Source organism: Cervus canadensis, chromosome 5 (genome assembly GCF_019320065.1).
Source record: "Cervus canadensis isolate Bull #8, Minnesota chromosome 5, ASM1932006v1, whole genome shotgun sequence".
In the NCBI taxonomy this organism is placed as follows: Eukaryota; Metazoa; Chordata; class Mammalia; order Artiodactyla; family Cervidae; genus Cervus; species Cervus canadensis.
The window spans coordinates 9,589,445-9,609,044 of NC_057390.1; the positions used below are offsets into that span (position 1 = coordinate 9,589,445).

The 19,600-nt window shown below is 40.7% G+C and overlaps 1 long non-coding RNA gene and 1 pseudogene across 1 annotated transcript; one reads left to right on the forward strand and one right to left on the reverse strand.

Moving 5' to 3' along the window:
• Positions 1-11,189: 11,189 nt before the first annotated feature.
• On the reverse strand, positions 11,190-11,507 carry LOC122441465 (annotated as a pseudogene).
• A 1,645-nt stretch (positions 11,508-13,152) lies between these two features.
• LOC122441468 lies at positions 13,153-19,013 on the forward strand. Its single transcript, XR_006269375.1, has 3 exons — positions 13,153-13,193; positions 17,245-17,413; positions 18,901-19,013. It is a non-coding gene; the product is annotated as an uncharacterized LOC122441468 (long non-coding RNA).
• The last annotated feature ends 587 nt before the right edge of the window (positions 19,014-19,600 follow it).

Here is a 19,600-nt window from a genome sequence, read left to right on the forward strand (position 1 = left end):
ATTAAAGAAAGGAACCTTAAAGTCATCTCTCCCAAAATGGAGAAATGGGGAGAAAGCTGCTTAAGATCCCAGAACAGGTTAACAGCCTGTCAGCACCAACAAACCACTCCCCACATGCTCACTAAACCCACTCTTCCAACTGTAATATGAAATTCCTGCTTTCCAAGGCCTGTGATCCCCCCTCCTCAGGGCACCTCCACAGACAGGTCACTCCAAGAATGTTCACTGGGAGCCCACTGCAAGTGCAGGGTGGCCTTGGAGCCATGGGAAGGTGTCTCAGCAGGGTGTCTCACGTGGTTATCCGAGAACCCTCGTGTGTTCTTCTGCTTTTCTGAGATGGGTATAAAGTAAGCCAGAAACAGCCTGGGCTCAGGGTGAGGCAGATCACTTATGAACATCATTTAAAATTCAAGTGACTCTGTGTGAGGCAGTTGGCCTCCCAGAGCCTCCTATTTCGTCTTTCTGGATATGCATGGGTACCAGCTTCCACTTCGTATTGGGTTAATTATTATGAGATTCCTCTAGGGGAACCACAGAGTCCCTGAGTCCTAGGGATAGTCACACACAGAGAGACACAGCCGAGCACACACAAGCCTAAGTGCACACGCACTGCCGAGTGCCCAGTCAGAGGACTGCTGAGGAGGTGGCCCTGGAGAACCCACCCCCAGCAGCCAAGCCAGACGTCAGGTCACCAGGGGCAGCAAACGCCTTGTGCAGCTGGGTCTGGTGGCCCCTGTACCTGGCTAACCACTGGCCCTGGGATGCCTTCTCCTTGACTTCTGAATCCATTTGGCTATCCCAGTGCACCCTGAGACCAAACTGTTTTAGCAGTGAATCACAGAGACAATGATCTCAGCAAGACTGAGGCAACCGGATTAGAACTAAACAGCGATCCTACTCACACGTACACAGATAAAGTCATGCACCCTAGTAGTGCTAAACTTGAAGAGTCTGACATTCAGGGTAGGAGAGGTTTTCCAGAGAGGAACAGCCAGGACTGATGAAAAGCAATGTTTGCAAGACTTTGTGGGCAAGGATTGAATAGCCTATGGCCCAGGCAAGAGGAGTCAGGGGCTTATTCTAAACTCTATCCTTGGGTCCTAATTAGCTTAAGAAAATAGCCTAGTCTTCTTGGTTATTGTCTTTTCCATTTATAAAAAGGGTAAAATACCTACTTGTTAACATCTAATAAAGGCACACAATATGCCAGGATGTATGTTAAACACTTTTCATGTGTGTCTCATTTAATCCTTACAATGAAGTAGGTTCCATTATCATTCCCATTGTCCAGATGCAGAAACTGAAGCTTGTGGAAGTTTATTTGCTACCAAAAAAGAGTAATAAGTTATCACAGGAGTTGCTGGGGGAAGCTTCACAGAAAAGGTGACGCTGGAACTGTCTTTAAACATGAGTCAATGTTTGCTGAGTGGGCAAAGTGAGGGAGAGGGAGAGAGCCCGGTATATTCTTTTTTATGGAATAAAACCTTTCCACAGATTTATTAGGTTGTTAAAACATGTGTTCCAAAGTCTTTTGTTTTGCAGCATGTGATTAAGAAAACTTTAAATCTCTTTCAAAATAATTCACCATTTGAAATAAATGGAAACAAAGCAGAGAGTTGAAATTTACTTCACAATGTAGCTTCCAGAAAGTTTTTTGTCAAGTTTCATTCCACCATATTGTATTAATACTTGTTTTGTGATTTTTAAACAACAGATGGTCCAGGTAGAATCTGAGCCCTGGTAAGCGAAGACGGGCACATATTCTTTGTGATGGCCCATACGTAGAAATGCTTATCCTCAGAAACAATTTTAATTTTTGTATGCACATGTTCAGGTTTACTAAACACTGACAAACAATTTACCGAAATAATTGTACTGATTTACACTTCTGTCAGCAGTTTAGGAGAATTCACTTTGCTCTGCATTCTCACTAGGCTAGATTTGGAACTTTCCACTGTCTTTTTAAGCCATTTTAGTGGGTGTGCAGTGGTGCATTGTGGCTGTAATTTATATTTCCTTGATGATTAATGAAGTTTAGTATCTTTTCATATAGTTGGTTTAGGGTTTCTCTTTTTCTGTTCGTTGAGCACAGTATATTCTAAGCAGAGGAATCAGCTGTATCAAGGTCCAAGAGTAGTAAATAAGCTGGAAAAGCAAGCTAGGATCCAAGTATGAAAGGCTATGGGGACTTCCCTGGTGGTCCAGTGGTTAAGAATCTGCCTTGCAATGCAAGGGATGTGGGTTCGTCTCCTGATCAGGGAACTAAGATCCCGCATGCTGTGGAGCAAATAAACCTGCAAGCCACAACCACCGAAGCCCACACCCTCTGGAGCCCTCACACCACCACTAGAGAGCCTGTGGGCCACAGCGAAAGATCCTGCATGACACAACGAAGATCCTGTGTGTTGCAACTAAGACCCAAGGCAGCCAAATAAATAAACAACTAAAAGGCTAAGCTAAGAAGTTGAGCAATAATGGGTACTCAAGGACTTTTTGATGGGAGAGTCACACAATCAGATTTGTTGGGTAGACTAATGCCCTTATAGAACCTTTTGGATAAAGTTTTACATTCCTCATGTATTATGGCTACAATTTACTCTTCCCCACCACTTCCATCTCATTCCTTTTTTTTTGGCTACTCTAATAAAGTGTATCTGTCTATAGTCTGTTTAAATTCTTTTCAGGAGAAGACAAGGGCTCAGTATTTCCCTGCTTACGAATGAGGATATCTGAGTTCAATCCCTGGGTCAGGAAGATCCCCTGGGGAAGGGAATGGTATTCTTGCCTGGAGAATTCCATGGACAGAGGAACCTGGTGGGCTACAGTCCATGGGGTCACAACGAGCTGGACACAGCTGAGCAATGAACACACATGTATAGGTACACATATATGTTGTGTCCATGCCAGGGAAGAAAACATGGCAAAAGAGACCGAGAAGGAGGTGATTATTTCTGAGGGGTAGGTGAAGCAGTAAAAAGATTGGTCACAGAAACCAAGAGGAGAGAAGGCACAGCTGTCTGGCATGTCACATGTTGTCAAAAGGTTAAATTGGATGAGGACTAAAAAAAGGTCTTGGGATTGAGTGATGAGAAGGTCATGGGGGACCGTGAGGACAGTTCACTGCCCTGTAGAGTCAGATACAAACAGGAGATGATGAAGTGAAGACAGCAAGGACAGACTCATGCATTCAAGAAATTTGCAAAAGGAGAGGCAGAGAAAGTGATGGTTAAGTGAGGGAGGAGACTCATATTTGCTTTTTCATTTGTTTGTTTTCTTGTAGTTTGTAGGGAGTAGATGAGGAAGATGAGCTCCAGATAGGTGAAGAGACACAAAGAGAAATAAACCCAGAGGTAAAATGAATCCTTGACCTCCCCCCGAAAAAATATGTCAGGCCATGGAGATGGGGAAAAAGCTAAAATCTAAGCTACAGTCTTCACTTGGAATGACAGCTGAGGTTGAAGTGTGCAACCTGATTGGAGGAAGCAAAGAAGAAATACTGTTGAGGTCATTGCCGCAGCAGCACCATTCCGGCTCCTATTCCTCACCGTCCACACACATACTCACTCGATTCTTGTCCCCAGGGATGGTCACTTCTTGGTGGGGGTGGGGGTCTCATTTTCCTGAGGCTCCTGGTGGGAGTGGGGCTACCTCGCGGGGGTCAACGAGGGAAGGTAGACCACACGAGTGAGAGGGAGGGAAGAAGACAGGGAGGCAAGGAGACCAGTAAGCCAGGACTAAACAACACAGGCTCCAGGCCCAGGGATTCCATATTCTAGTTGTAGTTTGATTGATGGGCAATTCCTGTTCTGCCTGTTCCACAGTAATGCTTTCATTTCCATTCCAAAGATGAGCTCAAAGAAGCTTGTATCCAAAAGAAGGATTTTTAAAAAAGTAGCGAATCTGATGGGAGAAGTCTGGGGCTGCCTGTTCCTGGGTGTTTACTTAATCACAGAGAGTCACAACTGCCAGCCAGCAAAGCGGAAACAAGAGTGGGTCCTTAGAACCCAGCCTGAAGCAGAGCAGGGTGTATTATTTAACCCTTCTGTTTCCACAGCCTAGCATAGGAGAGGCCTGCCCTTGGGTAGACAGAAACTTAAGATGCTCAAATTCAGGGCATTAGGAAGGGACCCCTGACCTAAAAAAACACCTCCCTGAAACATAAGGAAAAGGCCTTTTTTTCCACATCACAAATACCTCTGGGGGGAATCCCAGCATTTTAAAGTTGAGAAAAACTGTAGGCCTGTCTAGTCAAATTTTCCCCCTCAGTATGCAGTAAGAAATTAGCCACCACTCAAAGCCACACAGGGAGATTGCAGCAGGCCAGGAACTTGAACCTGGGTCCCCTGATGGCAAGCCCATGATGTGACAGGCACACTGATCTAGTGAGACTACCACCTGTGTGTGTCTCGGGCAGGGAGCCAAGTGCTTCCTGCCTCACTGCTGCCTGTGCAGCCTGCTTTCCTCATACAGCCCTAGCCGGGATGACCTCCAAAGAGCTTTCCCTCAATCCCCAATTCGACTTAAAATCCCCACAGCTAGTTTTTAAGGGGATAGTATTTGAATTCAGGTGGAATCCCCAGCGCTGGAGCCTGTCTGTATGGATGTGGTTCTGTCTCAGTGACTTTGGGCACATTCAGTTCAGTTCAGTTGCTCAATCGTGTCTGACTCTTTGCAACCCCATGAACTGCAGCACACCAGGCCTCCCTGTCCATCACCAACTCCCAGAATTTACCCAAACTCATGTCCATTGAGTCGGTGATGCCATCCAACCATCTCATCCTCTGTCATCCCCTTCTCCTCCTACACTCAATCTTTCCCAGCATCAGGGTCTTTTCAAATGAGTCAGCTCTTCACATCAGGTGGCCAAAGTATTGGAGTTTCATCTTCAACATCAGTCCTTCCAAAGAACACCCAGGACTGATCTCCTTTAGGATGGACTGGTTGGATCTTCTTGCAGTCCAAGGGACTCTCAAGAGTCTTCTCCAACACCACAGTTCAAAAGCATCAATTGTTTGGCACTCAGCTTTCTTTATAGTCTGACTCTCACATCCATACATGACCACTGGAAAAACCATAGCCTTGACTAGATGGACCTTTGTTGACAAAGTAATGTCTTTGCTTTTTAATATGCTGTCTAGGTTGGTCATAACTTTCCTTCCAAGGAGTAAGCATCTTTTAATTTCATGGCTGCAATCACCATCTGCAGTGATTTTGGAGCCCAGAAAAATAAAGTCAGCCACTGTTTCCACTGTTTTCCCATCTATTCACCATGAAGTGATGGGACCAGATGCCATGATCTTAGTTTTCTGAATGTTGACCTTTAAGCCAACTTTTTCACTCTCCTCTTTCACTTTCATCAAGAAGCTCTTTAGTTCTTCTTCACTCTCTGCCATAAGGGTGGTGTCATCTGCATATCTTTGAGTTTCTGTAGCCTCATCTGTGAAGTGAAATGAAGTGAAATTCGTGCCCAACTCTTTGTTACCTCATGAACTATACAGGCCATGGAATTCTCCAGGCCAGAATACTGGAGTGGGTAGCCTTTCCCTTCTCCAGGGGATCTTCCCAAACCAGGGATCGAACCCAGGTCTCCCACATTGCAGGTGGATTCATAGCAGGTAAAAGGGAAGCCCAGCCACAAACTCAGGGAGATAGTGGAGGACAGAGGAGATTGATATGCTATAGTCCATGGGATCAAAAAGAGTTGGACTCAAATTAACAACTGAACAATGTCAACAACCATTTGGTAATCAATTATTCTGTGCCAGGCAACTTGCTAAGCACTTTTCATAAATTATTTCAGTTACTTCACATGAATCCCACTGAACAATAGGAGTGCTTAGCAGCCCGTGGACAATAGTGTATCAGGCTCCTCTGTCCTCCACTATCTCCCTAAGTTTGCTCAAATTCGTATCCATTGAATCAGTGATGCTATCTAAACATCTCATCCGCTGCTGCTCTCATCCTTTTGCCTCCAATCTTTCCCAGCATCAGGGTCTTTATTCTAGTGAGTCCACTCTTCACATCAGGTGGCCAAAGTATTGGAGTTTTAGCTTCAGCATCAGTCCTTCCAATGAATATTCAAGGTTGATTTCCTTTAGGCTTGGCTGACTTGATCTCCTTACAGTCCAAGGGACTTTCAGTGAGAGTCTTCTCCAGCATCATAATTCGCAACCATCAATTCTTCAGCGCTCCGCCTTCTTTATGGTGCAACTCTTACATCCGTACATAGCTACTGGAAAAATCATAGCTTTGACTATACAGACCTTTGTCAGCAAAGTGAGGTCTCTGCTTTTTAGTGCACTGTCTAGGTTTGTCATAGCTTTCCTTCCAAAGAGCAAACATCATTTAATTTTATGACTATAGTCACTGTCTGCAGTGATTCTGGGAAGAAGAATCTGCAACTCCTTCTACTTTTTCCACATCTATTTGCCATGAAGTTATGGGACCAGATGACATGATCTTAGTTTTTGAATGTCGAGTTTTAAGCCAGCTTTTTCACTGTCCTCTTTCACTTTCATCAAGAGGCTTTTTAGTTCCTCTTCACTCTCTTCCATTAGAGTGGTAGCAGCTGCATATCTGAGGTTGTTGATATTTCTCCTGACAATCTCGATTCCAGCTTGTGATTGATCCAGCCCAGCGTTTCACATGATGTACTCTGCATAGAAGTTAAATGAGCAGGGTGACAATATACAGTTTGTTTACGCCTCTCCCAATTTGGAACCAGACAGTTGTTCCATGATCCAGTTGTCACTGTTGCTTCTTGACCCACATACAGGTTTCTCAGGAGACAGGTGAGGTGGTCTGTTAATTCCATCTCTTGAAGAATTTTCCACAGTTTGTTATGATCCATGCAACCAAAGGCTTTAGCATAGTCAATGAAGCAGAAGTAGATGTTTTTCTGGAACTCCCTTGCTTTCTCCCTGATCCAATAAATGTTGGCAATTTGATCTCTGGTTCCTCTGCCTCTTTGAAACCCAGCTTGTACATCTGGAAGTTCTTGGTTCATGTACTGCTAAAGCCTAGCTTGAAGGATTTTGAGCATAATCTTACTAGCATGTGAAATAAGTGCAGTTGTACAGTAGTTTGTACATTCTTTGGTATTGTCCTTCTTTGGGATTGGAGTGAAAACTGACCTTTTCCAGTCCTGTGGCCACTGCTGAGTTTTTGTGTGCAGCACTTTAAGAGCATCATCTTTTAGGACTTTAAGCAGCTCAGCTGGAAGTGCATCACCCTCACTAGCCTTCTTCAGAGTAACGCTTCCTAAGGCCCACTTGACTTCACACTCCAGAACGTCCAGCTCTAGATGAGTGACCACACCATCATGGTTATCTTGGTCATTAACAGCTTTTTTTTGTATAGTTCTTTTGTGTATTCTTGCCACCTCTTCTTAATCTCTTTTGCTTCTGTTGGGCCCTAAGCTAATCTTTTTTGTCCTTTATCGTACCCAAGCTTGCATTAAATGTTCCCTTGATATCTCCAGTTTTCTTGAAGACATCTCTAGTATTTCCCATTCTATTGTTTTCTTCTATTTCTTTGCATTGTTCATTTAAGAAGGCCTTATCTCTTCTTGCAATTCTCTGAAACTCTGCATTCAGTTGGGTATATCTTTCCCTTTCTCCCTTGCCTTTCGCTTCTCTTCTTTCCTCAGCTATTCATAAAAGCTCCTCAGACAACCACTTTGCCTTCTTGCATTTCTTTTTCTTTGGGATGGTTTTGGTCACTGCCTCCTGTACAAGATTATGAACCTCTGTCCATAGTTCTTCAGGCACTCTGTCTACCAGATCTAATCCCTTGAGTCTATTCATCACCTCCACTGTATAATCATAAGGACTTTGATTTAGGTCATACTTGAATGGCCTAGTGGTTTTCCCTGCTTTTTTCAATTTAAGTCTTAATTTTGCAATAAGGAGCTCATGATCTGAGCCACTGTCAGCTGCAGGTCTTGTTTTTACTAACTGTATAGAGCTTCTCCATCTTTGGATGCAAAGAACATGTGCTGACCTGTGCTTAGGCGCTCAGTCATGTCTGACTCTGCAACTGCATGGACTGTAACCTGCCAGTCTCCTCTGTCCATGGGGATTCTCTTGGAGTGGACAGCTTCCAACCCAGTTTATTCATTGCTTTCTGGCTAAACAGAGTTCACTGAAAACTCCTCAGTACTCTGTTCGGTATTCCTTCACCTCCAGAAAATCTTTGGCCAGGCTTACCATGCCAATTCCTAACTCATGGTCACTCAACTCAACTTTCTCTGCTTCTTATCCTTTGTTGTAGAGGATTCTTATAAGAGGTTGCAGACCCAAGTTGGCCCTTGCTGATGGGTCTCTCACTTCTTAATGATTTCTTCCTTTTAAACTGCCCAGAGCATTTATTTCAGATCTACTCTCTCTCCTCATGTTCTCATTCCCAAATCATTTCTCTAATCAGTAGCTTACCTATCTCTGGCTAAGTGGAGAAGCATGGGCTGCACATACACTTTTAACTTCACTTCTCTTACCTCAGGGGAAGACAGTTCTCTCCTCTGTTTCTAAATTCAATTTATTTAACCTAAAATACAAACAGTTTGCTCATTTCTCCCACTCCCCAATCCCCACCTCTGGCAACCACCAATTTGTTCTCTATAAATGTGCTTGGCTTGGGAGGGAGGGTTCTTTTCTTTTTTAGATTTCACATATAAGAGAGAAAAAGCAGTATTTGTGTGTCTCTTTCTGACTTATTTCACTTAACATAATGCCCACAAAATCAATCTATGTTGTCACAAATAGCAAGATTTCATTCATTTTTTATGGCTGAATGATATTCCATTGTATTTATATACCACAATTTATTTATCTATTCCTCTATCAATGGACACTTAGGTTGTTTCTATATCTTGGTTATTGTAAACAATGCTTCAATGAACATGAAGGTGCCTATATTCTTTTGAGTTAATGTTAATGTTTTAATCTTCTTCAGATTAATATCCATAAGTGTAATTGCTGGAAAATATGGTAGCTCTATTTTTAATTTTTTGAAGAACTTTCACAGTGGCTGTATCAATTTATATTCCCAACAGCACAAAAGGGATCCCTTTTATCCACATTCTCACTGAAACTTGTTATTTCTGATTTTTTCTGGTAATATCTATTCTAACAAGTATAAAGTGACATGGGTAGGCAGTTTTGATTGGCATCTTCCTGATGATTAATGATGTAGAGTATCTTCTTATCATGTACATGGTGATCATCAGTATGTCTTTGGAAAATATGTCTATTCAGATCTTCTGCTCATTTTTTAATTGGGTTGTTTGTGGGGAGTTTTATATTGAGTTTTATAAGGTCTTTATATACTCTGGATATTAGTCCCTTATCAGATATATGATTTGCAAATATTTTTTCCTGTTCAGTAGGTTGACTTTAATTTTGTTGATGATTTCCTCTACTGTGCAGAAGCTTTTTAATTTGATGTTACCTCACTTGTTTATTTTTGCTTTCATTGTTTTTTTGTTGGTGGTGGTGTCAGATTCAAAAATCATCAAGACCAATGTCAAGGAGATTACCACTTATGTTTTCTTTTGGGAGTTATATGGTTTCAGGTCTCATATTTAAGTCTTTAATCTATTTTGAATTAATTTGTATGTGGTGTAAGACTGGTCTATTTTCATCCTTTTCCATGTGACTGTCCAATTTTTCCATTGTGTATTCTTGGCTCCTTTGTCACAAATTAGTTGACCATATATATATATATGTATTATATATATATGGTTTATTTCTGGGTTCCCTATTCTGATAAGATTGGGTCTGTTCAGGGTAGTATGGCTATAAACTGGGCTCCTATTCTGATCCCTTTATCAGAATTCTGATCCATGGATCTATGTGTCAGTTTTTATGCCAATACCATACTACTTTGATTACTATTGCTTGTAATATAATTTGAAATCAGGAAGCATTATGCCTCCAGCTTTGTTCTTCTTTCTCAAGGTTACTTTGGCTATTTAGAGTATTTCATAGTTCCATACAAATTTTAGGATTGTTTGTTTAATTTCTATGGAAAATGTCACTGGGATTCTGATAAGGATAGCACTGAATGTGTACATTGCTTTGAGTATTAGGGACATTTTAACGTTATTAATTATTTCTGTCCATGAGCATGAAATATCTCTCTATTTATCTGAATCTTCTTTAATTTGTTTCATTAATGTCTTGGGCTTTTCAGTACATAGGTCTTCCACCTCCTTAGCTAAATTTAGTCCTAGATATTTTATTCTTTTTGGTACAATTGCAAATGGAATTGTTTTATTAATTTCCCTTTCCAATAGCTCATTATTACTGTTTTATAAATGCAACATATTTTTGTGTACTGATTTTGTATCCTACAAATTTCATGAATTTGTTCATTAGATAACTAATTTTTTTGTCCATTAGATAACAATTTTTTGATGGAGTCTTCAGAGTTTTCTACATATAATACCATGTCAAATAGTGACAGTTTTACTTCTTCCTTTCCAATTTGGACAACTTTTGTTTCTTATTCTTGCCTAATTGCTCTGGCTAAGACTTTCAATACTATGTTAAATAAAAGTGATGAGGGGAAATTCTTGTCTTGATCCTGATCTTAAATAAAAAGTTTTCAGTTTTCACCATTAAGTATGATGCTAGTTATGGACTTGTCATATATGGCCTTTTTATGTTTAAACATGTTTTCTCTATACCCACTTTGTTGAGGGTTTTTAATCATAAGCTGAATTTTGTACAATGCTTTTTCTGCATCTATTGAGATGATCACACAATGTTTACCCTGCATTTTTTCAATGTAGTATATCACATTGACTGATTTGTGGATGATGAGCCATCTTTGCATTCCTGGGATAAATCCCACTTAATAATGGTGAATGATCATTTTAATGTATTATTGAATTTGATTTGCTAATATTTTGTTGAGGATCTATGTTCATCAGGGATATTGGCATGTAATCTTCTTTTCTTGTGGATCCTTGTCTTATTTTGACATCAGGGTAATGCTGGCCTCATAAAATGAGATTGGAATAGTCCTTCCTCTTCTATTTTGTGACAAGTTTGAGAAATATTGGTGCTAATTCTTCTTTGAATGTTTGGTTGAATTTACCAGTGAAAACATTTGGCCATGGACTTTCTTTTGTTGAGAGATTTGTTTGTTTTTTTAAAATCCACAACTTTATTCATTTTTCAATAAATTTAAATCTTTGAAGGAAAAAGCATCACATGAATCCTTTGTCCAATGGCCTTAGCACAAAAGTTGCTTCAGACTTTGGCATGAACTCTGCCACTGTTCCTGAGTGTGAGTTATCTTTTCCCAGATAACTCTGGTTTTGTTGGATTTTCTGTGTTGTTCTTTGCTTTGTACACATAAGCACATCTCTTGCGTAGATAGAATTCAATTTCATCTTGGACATACACACCTTCAATTTTCAGGAAAGCTGTGTGCTCCCTCTGGTTCCGTAGACCCTGATTAAAACCAGCAACAATAGCCTTGGACCACAGCCTTCCAGACATATTTATTGTTTTAGGAGTCCTGTTCCCAGCAGGCCGGAGGTCAGGGGACCAGCACCATCAGTCCCATATCGCCTCAATCCTGTCCTCTCTGTTGCTGGAATCCATAGAAATCAAGAGCTGGTAGAGCCTTGGAGCTGCACCAGTGTCTCAGCAGGAGCAAATATTTGAGCCTCAAGAGATTTTTTTATTAATCATTCAACCTCCTTACTAGTAATTAGCCTGTTCGTATTTTCTATTGCATCATGATTCAGTCCTGACAGATTGTTGTTTTTAGGAATTTATTCATTTCTTCTAGGTTGTTCGATTTGTTGGAGTGTAATTGTTACTAGTCATCTCTTATGATTCTTTGTATTTCGTATATTTGAATCACCATGAGTAAGACAAGTAAACTGCAGACTAACATCAGCATATTTGATCACAAGTAGGGCTATTGTCAGTGATATGTCTCTCTAAATGGTGAACAACAACCTCTGGTTAAGTTCAAAACAAGACAAAGTCCAGTCACCCCTGGTTTTATATGGTAGCTACATTCTTAGAAATGAAAAAAAGAAGAAATGAAAATCTATGGAAATCTCAAGGTACAGCAAATATACGCAAAAAATAATTGGTGTGTTTGTATTAAATAGTGTTGATATCCTGAATCAAATCACTAAAAATGACTTCATAACTGTCCAGGAGGACATTAAGAGTGAAATAGAACACAGATGAAGTTGCCAAATAAAAAGGCAATATTTGAGACATACTGATACAAAAAATATATTTGTTGCTTATCTGAAATTTGAAATTCAACTGAGTGGCCTTATTTTATCTGGCAACCCTAGACCTATGGCAGTCTTTGTTTTATGCGACTGTTCGACAAGTCAGCTAGCATTTTTGTCCCCCATATACTATATACTATCAGGCCACTTCATTTCTCTACATTCACAACACTCTGTCACCGAATGTGTGAGGTTCTCCCTCACACCTACTAATTTCTCCAACACCAACTAGGCATACTACAATTCAGTTTTGACACTAAGTACTCAGAATTAGTGCAGATCCCACAGGTTAATATCTCAGTCTTACGAGACTGCCCCCAGTTTCAACACCAATCACAAATCCTAGGTTGTCACCTGTACTCCTGATCAAATTGGGATTTCCACAACCCCCTCGTCATGTTTGATAATTTTCTGTAGCGGCTCACAAAACTTGGAGAAACATTAGCTGACATTTAAAAGTTTATTTTTTAGAGTATGATAAGGGATACAGACAAACAGCAAGATGAAGAAGTGCATAAGGTGAATTCTGGAAGGGTCCTGAGTGCCAGAGCTTCTGTCCCCAAGGAATTTGGGATGCACGACCCTCCCAACGCTTGGAGAAGGGAATGGCTACCCACTCCAGTATTCTTGCCTGGAGAATTCCAAGAACAGAGGAGCCTGGAGGATTACATCCATAAGCTACAGTCCATGGGGTAGGACACAGCTGAGCAACTAACACACACGCACAGCTTCCCAGCACCTCAATGTGTTTGCCAACCCAGAAACATTCTGAACACTATAGTATGGGAATTTTTATAGCAACTTCAGCATGTAGACATGATTGATTATTAATTCAATGTCTAACCTCTTCTCTCCCCAGAGGATAGGCGGTGAGGAAATTCCCAAGCCTCTAGTCATGACTTGGACCTTCTGGTAACCATCCTGCATAGTGAGTAAGACACTCCTAGCAGGCAATGGCAACCCACTCCAGTAGTCTCACCTGGAAAATCCCATGGACAGAGGAGCCTGGTAGGCTGCAGTCCATGGGGTCGCTAAGAGTCGGACATGACGAAGCAACTTCACTTTCACTTTTCACTTTCATGCATTGGAGAAGGAAATGGCAACCACTCCAGTGTTCTTGCCTGGAGAATCCCAGGGATGGGGAGCCTGGTGGGCTGCCATCTATGGGGTCACACAGAGTCGGACACGACTGAAGCAGAGCAGCAGCGGCAGCATGCTTATTACTCAGGAAATTGGAAAGGTTTTTGGAGCTTTGTGTCAGGAACCAGGAGCAAAGACCAAATATGTATTTCTCTTTTTATGTCACAGAACCCCAATAACTCTTTTAAAAATTCTCACAACTTCCAAAATGCCTTTTATGGGATCTGTCCTTATTGAGAACAACTGTCCTACAGTGAAGATCACCAGAAGAATCCTACATATGCACAAAGAGCCCTGATTAACTTTTTAGTGATTGAATCAAACCTTAACAAACAGCCTAAGATTCACAGACATTTGAAAAAGATCCTCAAGGTGAAAAACAATGATGAGAACAAGTTGAATTCTAGAAATAGAAAACAGAAAATTAAGAAAGGAAGATATTCTTCAAGCAAATAATTTATAAACAATTCTTTGTACCAAAAGACTTGAGTTTCAAGATTAAAAGAGCTCATTGAGTGGCAGTACAAAAGATACAGTCCACATCTTGATAACATTTCAGAACACCAGGGATGAATAGAGGTTTTTAAAGTGAAAGAAAAAGTTATATCAAAATAACTACAAATAAGAAGGGCCATTCCTCTGCTGTGATATAGGGAACTAGAAAATATGGAAGAATGTGTTCAAAATTCTAAGGGGAAAAAAAACATTTTCAGTCCATTCTATACCCAGTTGAATTATCTACCAGCTATGAAGATAAAGGAAAATTCAGGCTTGAAAAGTTTCAAAAGACTTTTCTCCCATGTATTTTTTTCTCAAGAAGCTATTTGAAAATGTGAGCCATGAAAAATTAGGGAGTTAATAAACCCCAAAAGAGAAAGTCATGTCATATAAGTATCGGACTCAGACACAGGCAATTTCCAGGTTTATGAAGGGAAATTCCAGAGCTGTAGCTATATAACTGGCCCAGAGAGTAAGACATTTGCTTGGATCAAGATAATGGAGGCAGAAAAGTTGTCTGAAAGTTATCTGAGAAGTTATCTGATACATTTAACTGTGTGCACAATTGTGTTAAGAATCTGACCATTAGAACCAAGACATTTCAGCAAAAGAGGGCAGAGGGGCAGAGGAGCAATTATTAACCCTAATAATATCAAAATGTTTATAGGAAAGGAGGAATGAATAGTTTTTGGCTTTTCAATGAACAGTATTTATATAGTCATAATACTGGAAATGAATTTAACCAAGAATTTGAGTACTGGCAAAAAGAAGGAAGTAGCAAGAAGGCAATATCCATTTAACTAATGAGAAAGCCCATAGTTAAGTCTTCCAACCAATTACATATATGCATATCCATAGAAAAATAAACAGTAAAGAAAAGAAGGAACTAACAATAGTTTTAAAGTTTAACTGGACAAGGGTAGCTGTTTTTCCTTATGAGACTTTTGCAATAATTTAATATTTAAAGCTATATGTTTCTAGATAAAAGTAAACATTAATTTCAAGAAATTAATATGGCTGTGGTAGTAGTCTGGAGGACTTCCCTGGTGGTCCAGTGGTTAAGAATCCCCCTGTCAACGCAGAGAGCATGGGTTCCTTCCCTAGTCTGGGGAGGACTTCCCACATGCCTTGGGACAACTGAGCCTGTGCAGACTCTGAGCACATGCTCTGGAGACCACACGCTGCAACCACTGAGCCTGCTCGCTGCGGCTGGAGAAAGGCTGTGCACAGCAGCCGCCAAAATAAAATAAAATTGATCCTTTTTTTTAAAAGTAATCTGGAAACTTTTTTTGTTTTGTTCTGTGTGGGTTTTTGGTTTTTGTTTCCTTTTGTCTGTGCTTTGTCCAGTTTTGGTGGATGGGGTGGGCAGCGGGGAGCTGCTCTTCCTTGAGGTGTGCGGGCTTTCGATTGCAATGGCTTCTCCTGTTGGGGAGCAAGGCTCCAGACTCAGGGGCTCAGCAGCTGCAGCACACAGGCTTCGCTGCTCCTCAGCACGTGAAATTTTCTCAGACCAGGGACTGAGCCAGTGTCCCCTGCACTGGCAGCTGGATTGTTCACCACTGGACCACCAGGGAAGTCCTGGAAACTTTTGAAAGTAGGAGAATCTGCTGCATTCTGACAGTAAATTTATTCCTTAAGCTACTTTCTGTCTCGTGATGGTACAAAATAGATCAGCCTCTTTAAATATGGAAATCAGTGACTCCTGTTTAGAAAAGGACCGCAGGGAAGGGGTTTGGAAGAACCTGCTATGACCATAATCTTGCTGTCTTATTCACTGCTTTGGCAAGTCACCAGGAACAGAAAACTGCTTTCTTTACCACATAGAGCAACAAGAAAGAAACGAGTGGTTGGATAACAAGGACTGATAAATGTCTCACTCAGAGGAAGCCTGGGCCTCCTAAAAGTTATAAATTACAACTTTGGTGACACTTATCAGAGTTCCTGAAGTTGCAACTGGGACATGGAGAAACCACAAAAGACTAGTGTTTTTTTCAAACACAAAGAAAGACCTGGAGTCAGCTTAAACAAAGATTCCCATCTATTGAAGCAGATTGGTAAGAAAAAAGTCTATGAGGTGTGTCTACCTCTTCAAATCTTGCTCTAAATTGCAGGTTGCCTTTCATGCATGAGATTAGAGATTTAAGATTTAAGAAATTGTCCAATTGCTGTTCAGTTTTAATGGAGGAGTTTTGTTTTGGTAGGAAAAAACACACAAATGGACTGAATGGGGTGCTATAGTTTGTGATTCTGTTAGCCATACTTAGGAAAAACCTGTCTGCCATGATTCAAATGGGTGGCAGCTCTACCTGGGCTACAGAACTGGTGTGTAAAAAGAGACATCATCTTATGGCCTCACCATCCTGTTTCTGGGACTTCATGAGAAATGGTACTTTCCTTTTGGGGCCTATAGGCCACCTAGGCCACCTCAAGCCAGATCTGAAGATTTGTACATGGTTCATCACAAATTCTGGTTGAGGCATTGACATTGTTTTGATTCCAAGACAAGAATGGACTATATCCCAGTGTACTTTAATAAATATTCCATTAAGAAACTTTGAATTTTTAGTAAGAGAAATTGAAAAACCTATGAATTAGAGATTTCAGGCAATCATTTCTGAAAAGGTTTTTACCAAGTTTTGGTTGGTTTTTCATTACATATTTATTAAGTAGACCCTAAAGATGAAAAGATAGACATAGGACACAAGCAGTATGTGTGAGTGTACTGTTGGGGCCCAGGGCAGGCCACCCCAGAATATGTCTCAATGGCATATTATTTTTGAACTAAAGTTACTTAAGAAATAGATTATGCAAGACGGACACTTTGACCTTTCTTTCTGTCTCCCTGAAAGTAGGAAATAAATCTCCCATATGAAAAGTGCCCTCCCTATACTAAGAGGTAGAAAGTGAAAGTGAAGTTGCTCAGTCGTGTACAACTCTTTGTGACCCCATGGACTGCAGCCTACCAGGCTCCTCCATCCATGGGATCCTCCAGGCAAGAGTACTGGAGTGGGTTGCCATTTCCTTCTCCAAAAGGTAGGACATCCTTATGACCAGAGACAGGGAATTCAAAGCCAAGAAGCCTATGTAGACAAACTTTATTACTTATTTACTAATCTTCCACCCAAACCCAAACTTTGCTTAAATTCCTAACTAATTAAGCACCCAAACCTAAGTTTCTTCCTCCTGCCAATTCCTCTCAAATTTATTGTTTCTTTTCTAAAAAGTATAAAAGCTGTCTTCTTTGGCTACTTCTTAGGTCCCATTTCAATGAGCCCTCCGTGAACATGAATTAAACTCATCTCTTCTTCTGTTAATCTCTCTTGTGTCAATTTTATTATTAGCTCAGCCACAAGAACTCAAGAAGGATAGAGGGGGAAGCTTCCTTCTTCCTGATGGTACCCTGGGTAGAAGGAGCAGCTTTAAATTCTCAGAGATGTCTGACACAGGTTTCAGCATCCTTTTGGGATGTAGAAACCACCATCTCAAACTGCAGAGTTCTCAGCTCTCCAGGTAAGCTCTGGCAAAGTTTCCCTTCATGATTGATGACATATGGAGTTTTACTGGACTCTGGCTGCAGAAGTCTGCCTGTTAACCAGGAAATAGTCACTCGGGGCATTGTGGGTAAGATAGGATGTCAGGGCAGAGCTGTCCACACCAGCAATCCTTGCACAGTCGTGGTGGACTTCATGAGGATAAGAACACATGAGAAGGAAAGCTCTGCCTCACTCCCCCTGTTTCCTGCCTTTCAACTTCCTCTAGTAGTAAAATGCTAGCCACACAACTTTCCCCACTCTTCAAGAAACCAAATACTACTTAATTACTGAAGATACTAGCTACCATTCATGGAGTGGTTACTATGTGCCAGGCACATGCCTCATTTCCCTGTAACAACCTCACAAGAAGAGAGGTGCCATTTTCCAGATGAGGAAGCAGAGGCTTTAAGAGGTAGTAACATGCTGAAGATCATGTAGTGCTGGCATTCAAATTTACACAGTTTGAGCAGATATCCTATTTCTATTTATTTTTGTATAAATAAACTTGAGTTGGGTTTTTTGTCACTTACAACCAAAGAGTGTTATCCAGTAGGGATGATTAATGTGACACTGTACATCAACCATTGGAGAAGGCGATGGCACCCCACTCCAGTACTCTCACCTGGAAAATCCCATGGACACAGAGGCCTGCTAGGCTGCAGTCCATGGGGTCGCTAGGAGTCAGACACGACTGAGCGACTTCACTTTCACTTTTCACTTTCATGCATTGGAGAAGGAAATGGCAACCCACTCCAGTGTTCTTGCCTGGAGAATCCCAGAGACAGGGGAGCCTGGTGGGCTGCTATCTATGGGGTCGCACAAAGTCAGAAACGACTGAAGTGACTTAGCAGCAGCAGCAGTATATCAACCGTGGCAAAACATGAAACCACCAGGCCCCAAGAAAGGCACTGAGTCTCAGAATCTTCTGGAACTGGAGCTTCACATGCTTCAATGCTTCATTCCTTATTTCTATTCTTGCTTTCTTCCATTGAATGGTTGATGGTATGTTAGAGTAGGGGGATTCTTTCTGAGATTTCAAGTAATTTTTAATTTAGTCTAATATTTGTCTCTTAATTTTTCTATACTGAATATGTATTTCTTACATAGTTTTTTAAAAGTGTGAGGAAAACAAAATCAAAATGAACTTCTGAATGCTAATTACTCATCACCACTTAATTGCTCATGATCCCAGAAATACATATATATATAGTGTGTATATATATATATATATATATATATATATATATATATACATACTCCTGCATGCCAGGAGAGTGGATTTAAACGTGGCTGGATAAAATGTTGAAATGTCCATTATTTTTCTCTCTCTCATTTTCTCTTTCCCTTTTTCTTTCACCCCAACTTAAGGGGTAGCCTGCTCTACTTCAAGGGAGGTATGTGATAGGACAGAAAATAAAAATAGTATGCAAAATACTTTCCTTTCTGGCTTTTGTTTCCAAAAAGGTAAGGGCCAGAAAGAGAAGAGGAATTGTAAGTGGAAGCAGAATATGTGGAAGAACCATGAACAGAAAATGATCTCCTCAATACTAAGAAAAGACTCACCAGGGAGAAGAGTAGTAAGTTGATAGTCTCAGAGTAATGACACCAAAGATTAAGCTTTTTTTCCCTACTATTACGTAATTGTCTAAAAATTTTAAAACAACTTTTTTAGTAATTCATACACCAATGAATATAAAAGTAGAGGTGGAAAGTACCAACATAGGACAATATTTAACATCGACAAGAGTCACCTAAACAGGCACCTCCACCAAAAACTTTACAAAGTCTGAAGTGAGGGAAAAGTCATTGAATCAAGGATCTGGAGTTATTCCTACTTTGAAGCCACTCCTTTAATTTTAAAGCTCTCTAGAAACAGAGATGAAACAAGGAGTAAAGTTCTGTGGAGATATTTTTAGTACCCTGCTTTCTTAAAAGCTTAAGGGAATTGGCACGTTCATATTTTTTACGTGTAAATGGTCTGTCCTGGTTTCTGCTTTTCAGCTTCTGGATGTCATTCACCAAGGATCAGTGAGCTGGATGTTCCATAGGTGTGATCCAAAATTCTTCCCTACCAGCCTTTTCCCTTCCATCTGGGGATTAGCCCAGGCCCATGGGTAAATCACATCTTCCTGCCAGGTAAATAACCCACTGCTCAAACCCAGAA